The following is an 8,792-nucleotide window of genomic DNA, read 5'->3' on the forward strand; positions in this document are numbered from 1 at the left end:
GTAAAATTCAGCAATGGAGACAATCCCTGCTCAAAACAGGCTCACAGTCTAAACGTGGGGAGACAGACATCAAAACAAGTTAACAGGCATCAGTTGCATCATTATAAATAAAAAGAATTATAGATAAATACACATCATTAACAAAAATAAATGGAATTATAATTATAAATATGTACATAGATACACAATTGTTGTGGGGCGGGGAGGGGGTAAAGCAAAGGGGAGATGGGGAGGGGGAGCAGAGGAAAAGTAGGGTTTAGTCTGGGAGTTTATCTATCGGCTTCCTCAATGTTTGCCAGTAAAAGTATTTCTGGGTTAGTATAGTTTTGTTTAGTCTGCGGGACAATATGGGACAAGAACTGTGTCCAACCTGATTATTTCGCACCTACCTCGGCACTTAATACAGAGCTTGATACATAGTAAGCACTTAACAAATACCACCACCACTATTATTATTATTATTGCCTTATTAAGGGTATATCTCATCCAAGAGGCCTTCCCTAATTAAGCCCTCTTTTCTCCAAGTTCCCGCTCCCTCCTGCGTCATCTGTGCTCTTGGATCTGTTCCCTTTGGACATTTGATATTCACCCACCCTCGGCCCCACAGCGCTAATGTACATATATTTATCATTTCTTCAATTGTACTTGTTAAACGCTTACTATATGCCAGGCACTATTCTAAGATACACAATAGTCAGCTTGGACATAATCCATATCCCACATGGGGCTCACAGTTTTAATCCCCATTTTACAGATTAGGTAACTGAGGTACAGAGAAGTGATGCGACTTCCCCACGGTTACACAGCAGACAAGTGGTGGAGCTGGGATTAGAATCCAGGTCCTTCTCACTCCCAGGCCCATGCTTTAACCACTAGGCAATACTGCTTCTTTATATCTATAAAGTCTATATTATAAATTATTTATATGAATGTCTGTCTCCCCCTCCAGAGTATAAGCTTGTTGTGGGGGCAGGAAAGTGTCTGCCAGGGCTGTTGTACTGTACTCTCCCAAGGGCTTAGTATAGTACAGTGCTCTCCACATTGTAAGAGTTCAATGAATACCCCTGATTGAGTGATTGACTGATTGATGTGGTCCAGCAAAGGTCCTCTTTGGGGGTTTAATGGGGCATTGCCTGAGTCTTCCACAGGGTTGTGAGGCAGTATAGCATAGTGGAAAGAACAAGGACTTGGGAGACAAAAAGGGCTAGACCCAGCACCCCCATTGGCATGATCTGTGACCTTGGGAAAACTGCCTAACCTTTCTGGGTCTTAGTTTCCTCAACTGTCAAATGACGATAATAATTCCTGTCTCTCCTCAATGGGATGTTGTGAGGACACAATGAAACAGCTGGTGTGAAATTTTAGGAAAAAAATGCCAATCAATCATAGTTATTGAGCACTTACTCTGTTCAGAGCACTGTACAAAGCACTTGGAAGAGTACAATATAACAGAGTTGGTTGACATTCCCTGCCCACAATGAGCTAGATGGGGAGACAGACTTTACTATAAATCAATTACAGATATAATAAGTAAATTGCAGATACAATAAATTATAGATATAGTAAATAAATTACAGATTTAATAAATGAATTGCAGATATAATAAACTATAGATAGTGCCCTAAAAATTCCCACATTAGAGGGATGCACATAACTGCCTCGAAAGACTAAGACCTTGTCCCACCAGAGGAGGGTGATTGGGTGGGAAGTCACCACAGACCATGCCCAAACTGGTTTTCCTAAGGTCCAGATTTAGGGGCCATTAGTGGGGTTAAGGCAGGGAGGGGTGGGATGGACTGGCCTGCAGGGATCCCAGGGAAAACCCACTTGGGCTGGCCCAGTTCAGAGACAGCATGGACAGCCACACTGAGAATGAAATAAAAAGAGCTTCCCATCCTCAAACAAGGCCCTCAACTACTCTGTTCTCACCTCATTGCCCCAGGAGAATTTCCTAGCCAACCCAGCCCTCGTTGGAAAACTTGAAGATCCGGTGAAGTGATTTTCTTAGAAGATGGGATTCAGCTGAGTCACTCGACATGAATCTTAATTTTAGATGCACTAATTAATGATCCCGATTACACCCCAAACCCAAGTCCACCCACGCCTCCTCGGATGTAACTCTTTTGCATTCGCCACTCTCTGAGAGGCGCTGTCGAACCAGGGCTGCCTCCTGTGAACGGGAGAAGCCAGGGAAGAAGCTCAGAGCCCAGGAGCCCATCCGGAACCTCTGGAGGAAAGAAGTCACCCTTTCCACTAGCTCATGGGGAACAAGGTGAGGAAAAAGACCCACTTCCTGTTCATCATTCCCAAATTCCTCCAAGGTGTGTGCGTTCTGGAGTCAGGCAAGTGGTTCCAACCTGGTTCCTGAGGGGCCCCCGATAAGATGACTTTTCAGTCTCCATCCCGGCATTAAGCTGCAGATGGTTCGGGGACACCGATGAGCTGGATTAAATCTACCCTGGATGTCAGGACCTTGGCCTCCAACTCCCGTGGAGGCCAGTCCCCCCATGGGGGCTACCCACTAAGGAAACATAATAATAATAATAATAATGATGGCATTTATTAAGTGCTTACTTAATAAGCAAAGCACTGCTCCAAGCGGTGGGGAGGTTATGAGGTGATCAGGTTGTCCCACGGGGGGCTCACAGTCTTAATCCTCATTTTACAGATGAGGTAACTGAGGCACAGAGAAGTGAAGTGACTTGCCCAAAGTCACAGAGCTGACAATTGTCGGAGCAGGATTTGAACCCATGACCTCTGACTCCAAAGCCCGTGCTCTTTCCACTGAGCCATGCTGCTTCTCGACATCCTTGGCATATCATCAAGGCAATCAATCCATCAAGGGGATTTATTAAGCGCTTACTCTGTGCAGAGCACTGAACTAAGTATTTGGGAGAGTATAATATGACAGAATTGGCAGACATGTTCCCTGCCCAAAGTGAGCTTACAGCCCAGAGGGGGAGATGGACATTAATATAAGTAATTTATAATTTAAAGATATGTACCTAAGTGCTGTGGGGTTGGGGCGAAGTTGGGGCGATATCAAATGGCCAGAGGTCAGTGATCTGAGTGCAATATGAGGCCATATTCCCCTGATGGAAGGTATAGTGGATACAGCACAGACCTGAGAGTCAAAAGGTCATGGGTTCTAATTCCAGCTCTGCGTCATGTCTGCTGTTTGACCTTGGGCAAGTCACTTCACTTCTCTGTGCCTCAGGTACCTCATCTGTAAAACGGGGATTGAGACTATGAGCCCCACATGGGACAGGGACTGTGTCCAATCCAATTTGCCTGTATCCAACCCAGCACTTAATACAGGCACACAGTAAGTGTTTAACAATTACAATTATTATTATCATTGGCCAAAGAGTCTTCAACCCTGAGAGCTGTCTAGCCCCCAGGGTAAGACACGGGAATGGAAATCTTGGGTTTGTAACCTGCCAGACCAGGACAGCCATTCCACTGAATTGTTCTAGTCGATTCACTATGCAGCAAACATTCACAAGGTGCACTGCACTGATTTCTGACCTAGGAGGCAAGAAACATTCTCCACTCTCATTCTAGTTAGGACACGATGGTTCCAACCTCGCTGAGAACATAATAACCCTACCAGCAGCACCATTAGTGGGTCAGACTAATGTTTCATCCAGCCCAGGGTTTTGTCTGTGACAGTGGTGACAGGATATTCATTTCTCCATTCAACTGTATTTATTGAGTGATTACTGTGTGCAGAGCACTGTACTAAGAGCTTGGGAGAATATAATTCAACAATAAACAGACACATTCCCTGCCCACAATGAGTTTACAGACAGGATATTGGAGGAAGCCGTGTGACTGTTGCCCTTGTTGATACCAGGCCTTCATAAGGAAGGCCTTTTTAACATCCCTAATATTTCCCTCCAATAACCCATCATGAGTGTAGAGATCCTATCAAATGAAGAGGACAGCGGGGCAGGGGATGGGGTGGGGGCTGTGGAAGTACTAGTTGTGTTGGGGGCAGGACAGCCCTTTTGGAGGGTCAGCCCAAGGTTTGCAGCATGGCCTAGTGGATAGAGCACAGGCCTGGGAGTCAGAAGGACCTGGGTTCTAATCCCAGCTCTGCCACGTCTGCTGTGTGACCCTGGACAAGTCACTTCACTTCCCTGGACCTCAGTTACCTCATCTGTCAAAATGGGGATTAAGAGTACGAGTCCCATGAGGGCCAGGGATTGCGCCCAACCTGATTGACTTATATCTATTCTAGTAATTAGAACAGAGCCTGGCACACAGAAAGTGCTTAACAAGTGCCCTTGTTACCATTATTATTATTATTATTATTATTATTAGGGAGAAGACCAGCAGCATTCAGAGTCTATCAATAGCCTAAGGTAAATACCAGAAAGATGTCAAAGATGAACTAAGATGGCAAACTTCTGGGATGGGGGATAGTGGTGTTGCTGACAGCAATGGGAAAGAAAAGAGGAGGCAGTGGTTTAGTGAGGAATTCAAATCTCCTGCAGCCTCAAACATCTTCTGGATGGCTTGCTAGAAACTTCAACTCTCTACACAAACTTAATGGGACTGCTCCAAAGACACCAGTTACTCTAAGGGACTGTTTTAATTTAATCAGCATTAAATACGACCTCATCACAAACAAGCAGCAGCCTTAACCAATATTCCACAATTTAACCAAGTCCCCCAGGATTTGGCTGCCATATTCAAAGTAAGGAGGAACAAATCACCGTCCCAAAACCCAACTGCACGTGCAACTAGATAAACATCAAGAAAGTAATGTGGATACTAAAATTCTATCACTGGTGTATACCTAAGGATTTCCAATAATAACAGTTGTGGTATTTATTAAGCACTTACTATGTGCCAGGCACTGTACTAAGAGCTGGAGTGGATACAAGCAAATTGGGTTGGACACAGTCCCTGTCCCACATGGGGCTCACAGTCTCAAACCCCATTTTACAGATGAGGTAATGAGGCACAGAAAAGAGTGATTTGCCCAAGGCTACACAGCATGGATTAGAACCCATGACCTTCTGACTCCCAGGCCTGTGTTGAATCCACAACCTCACAATGCCTCCAGTGACTCAAATGACCCATGGCACTTCATACGGTTATGAATTGATTTGTACTTTCCAAGCTGTTAGTACAGTGCTCTGCACATAGTAAGTGCTCAAAAAATACGACTGAATGAATGAATGATGAGCTGAGCATGTCTGTAGTGAAATGTGTCAACCTCAATCGCAGGATCTATTAAATTTGAGCATAAACATCAAATGAGTCACAACATGGGCTTCAATTTTTTCTGATCATCACTAGGAATTCCGTGGCATTTACCTGAATGAACCTAGAAAACACCCAAAGAATGGATCTTTCCACCCACTCACCTTGACTCTGTGACTCTGAATTAAGATTTCTTGATTCCAATTCTCCCAAGACCCACATTTACTCCCTGGTGTAACTGAGGCCCCTTTTGCCCAGGAATGGACGGGCTTTTTGGGAGATGCCATGACTGCTCTGGAATGCAAAGGGAACGCTCAGTGTGTTGTTGAATGCATTCCACGTTCATTACTGCTGTGCTATTCAATAAGTTTTCCCTGGTAATTTGGTCAAATCGATCAATGATATTTGTTGCGCATTTACTCTGGGCCAAGCACTGGAATAAGCACTTAGGAGAGTAAGTAAGGCAGAACAGGTAGACACAATCCCTACCCTCAAGGAGTTTAAATGCTCCACCCAAAGGGCCTGGCTTTGCAACAGCCATTTGAAGCCCTTGGAGCATCAGGATTTTTGTGACTGGGAAATTCCTTTTCTGTACAAGGCTCACTCTAAACTGTAAACTCCTTGTGGGCAGGAAACACGTCTACCAACTCTGTTACATTGTGCTCTCCCAAGTGCTAAGTAAAATGCTCTGCCCACTGTAAGCACTCAATAAATATCACTGATTGATTGATTCAGCTGTTCTCCAGGTGGATTTCACAGAGCCCAAAATGGAATGACCCCCATGGGACGGGACCACATGTCAAGAGCTAAACTGCTGACACTTGAGAATCTGCAATGTATCCGGGCCCCGGCCCAGAAGACACTATCCAGGGAACACGTGCATTTCAAATGCCACACAAACTCGGAGTTGGAAAAGGAATAGAGATCCAGACCAGGTTCAAAGCCTAATCCGGCATCATATTCAGGCCAAACTGCTTCTCTCAAGAAGAGGTTGACCCTTAGGCTGTGTGATCATCTTTTTACTTTGAGAAATAGAAACTGAATGCTCAATCAGGGGTGTTCACTCTACAGAGGCTGGTCAGGACAATTACTAAACCTTATTAATTTCTTTGTAAAAATGCACTTTCCTATAGTTTGAATTTCGAGGATGCTAAGGGTTTGGAGTCTGGCTCCAGGGACGTACCCCTGCATGATTAAATCTGGGTGGATGGATTTGTAGAGGGTAACCTCCTGAGGGGAAGAAGCTGTGTCTACCAACTCTGTTTTATTGCACTTTCCCAAGAGCTTAGTACCATGCTTGGTATACAACAAGCACCCAATAAATACCACTGATTGATTGATTGGAAGGAGAAAGGGAAAGAGTGTGTGTGTGTGTGTGTGTGTGTGTGTGTGTGTGTGTGTGTGCATGCTCATGTATGTATAATGGCCAGTTCTTTATACTGTACTAGGAACCAAAGTCAAATTCAGAGACATTAATAAAAATTATTAATAACAATAACAATAATAATAATAATTCTTAATTTGAAGAGAGCAGTCTCCTTCCACTCTGACTGCTATTTTTCCTAGAAGCCTTTGGCTTCAGAGTCAACAAGAAAAAACAATACTCCTACTTCCTGAACTGATTCTTTCTCTCTGTTGGACTTAACGTTCTCCTAATCAATCAATCAATGGTATTTATTAAGCATTCAATAGGTGCAGAGTACTGAATGAAGCACTTGGGAGAGCACAATACCACGGAATTAGCACACATGTTCCCTGCCCAAAATGAGCTTGCCCCCTCCTTCCCAGATTAGACCTGGCAAACAGGGAAAATTGCCCTATTGGATGTGAGGGGAGAAACATGCAGGGGCTGGGGGGAGGGAAAGGCAACAGGCATGCATGCAAATGCACCTAAACCCTACACACCTGAGGGGCTTGCACAAGGGGGCATGGGTGCTGCCACCCCATGGGTAGAGTTACCTACCCCCAATCGAAAAAGGTGCCCAGGAGTTGTGAGGTATTAGAGGGATTTAGGTGGGGAGGGGTATAAGGAGAGGCAGAGAGAAGATAAGGCTGCTCAGTGCTGTCATAATCCCCTTGGATCGCTGTTCTGCTGCAGATTTCCACTTCCTGATAATCAACATACTTTGTTTTCCTCCCTCAATTCATCTGTTGTGTAAGGCCACTCCTAACTCCAGACCTCTTACTAGAAAGCATTCTTCACAAGCAGCCCAAGCAAGTGAAGCAGCAGCCTGAGAAGCAGGATGGCCTAATGGATAGACCACGGGCCCAGGAGTCAGAAGGATCTGGGTTCTAATCTCAGCTCCGCCACATTTCTGCTTTGTGACTGTGGGCAAGTTACTTTACTTGTCTAGGCCTCAGTTACCTCAACTGTAAAATGGGGATTAGGACTGTGAGCCCCCTGGGGGACAGGAACTGTGCCCAACCTGATTAGCTTGTACCCACCCCAATGCCTAGAACAGTGCCTGGCACATAGTAAGCACTTATATCCTGAACGCTCAGACCCTAAATGGATCTAGGGCAGCAAACCCACATGAAGCAGGAGAGGAAGTGATTTCCAAACCAAGAATGGGATCACTTTGGGCCACTGGTTTCGAGGGTCTCCACCAGTTTCAGCCTTCTTTACAGAGTAACTCTCTTCTCCAGCTCACACACTTCACTCACTCCAAGGTCACTTTCTAACTGAACTATGTCTCCAGACTCTCCCACCTCCAACCCCTTCCACCTGATTGAAACCCCCTCCCTCCTCAAAACCCACCATGCCCCAGATCTTATTTTTTTATGGTATTTGTTAAGGTTTTACTATGTTCCAAGCACTGTATTAAGCACTGGAGTAGCTACAAGCTAGTCATGATGGACTTAGTCCCTGTCCCACATGGGGCTCACAATCTTAATTCTCATTTTACAGATGAGGTAACTGAGGCACAGAGAAGTGAAGTGACTTGCCCAAGGTGTCACAGCTCTTCTGATCCTCACAACCCCGCCAAAATCATAACTTTTCTAGGACGTCTTCAATCCATCGATCATACTTATTGAGCGCTTACTGTGTGCAGAGCACGGTACTAATTACTTGGGAGAGGACAATACAGCAGAGTTGGTAGATGTGAACCCTGTGCTCAAGGAATTTATAGTCTAGATAGGGAGAATAACAATAATAGAAATTATAAATGGGGGAAATGGCAGAGCATAAGGAGACCTACCTATACGCTGATTGGGTGAGATGGCAATCAATCAATCATATTTATCGAGTGCTTACTGTGTGCAGAGCACTATATTAAGCGCTTGAAGAGTACACTACAGCAGAGTTGGTAGACTTGTTCATTGCTCCTAGAGGAAGGAGCCCTGGTCTGGGTGTTGGGGGATCTGGTTTCTTGTCCCAGCTCTGCCATTTGTCTGCTGTGTGCATGTCATTTCACTTCTCTGGGCCTCAGTTGCCTCATCTGTAAAATGGGGATTAAGACTATGAACTCCACATGGGACACAGACTGTGTCCAACTTGACTAGCTTGTAGCTATGCTACAAGCACAAGCCAGCACATAGTAAGTACTTAACAAATACCATAAAAAAAAGAGCCCACA

This window comes from Tachyglossus aculeatus, chromosome 1, assembly GCF_015852505.1.
Source record: "Tachyglossus aculeatus isolate mTacAcu1 chromosome 1, mTacAcu1.pri, whole genome shotgun sequence".
NCBI classification, from domain to species: domain Eukaryota; kingdom Metazoa; phylum Chordata; class Mammalia; order Monotremata; family Tachyglossidae; genus Tachyglossus; species Tachyglossus aculeatus.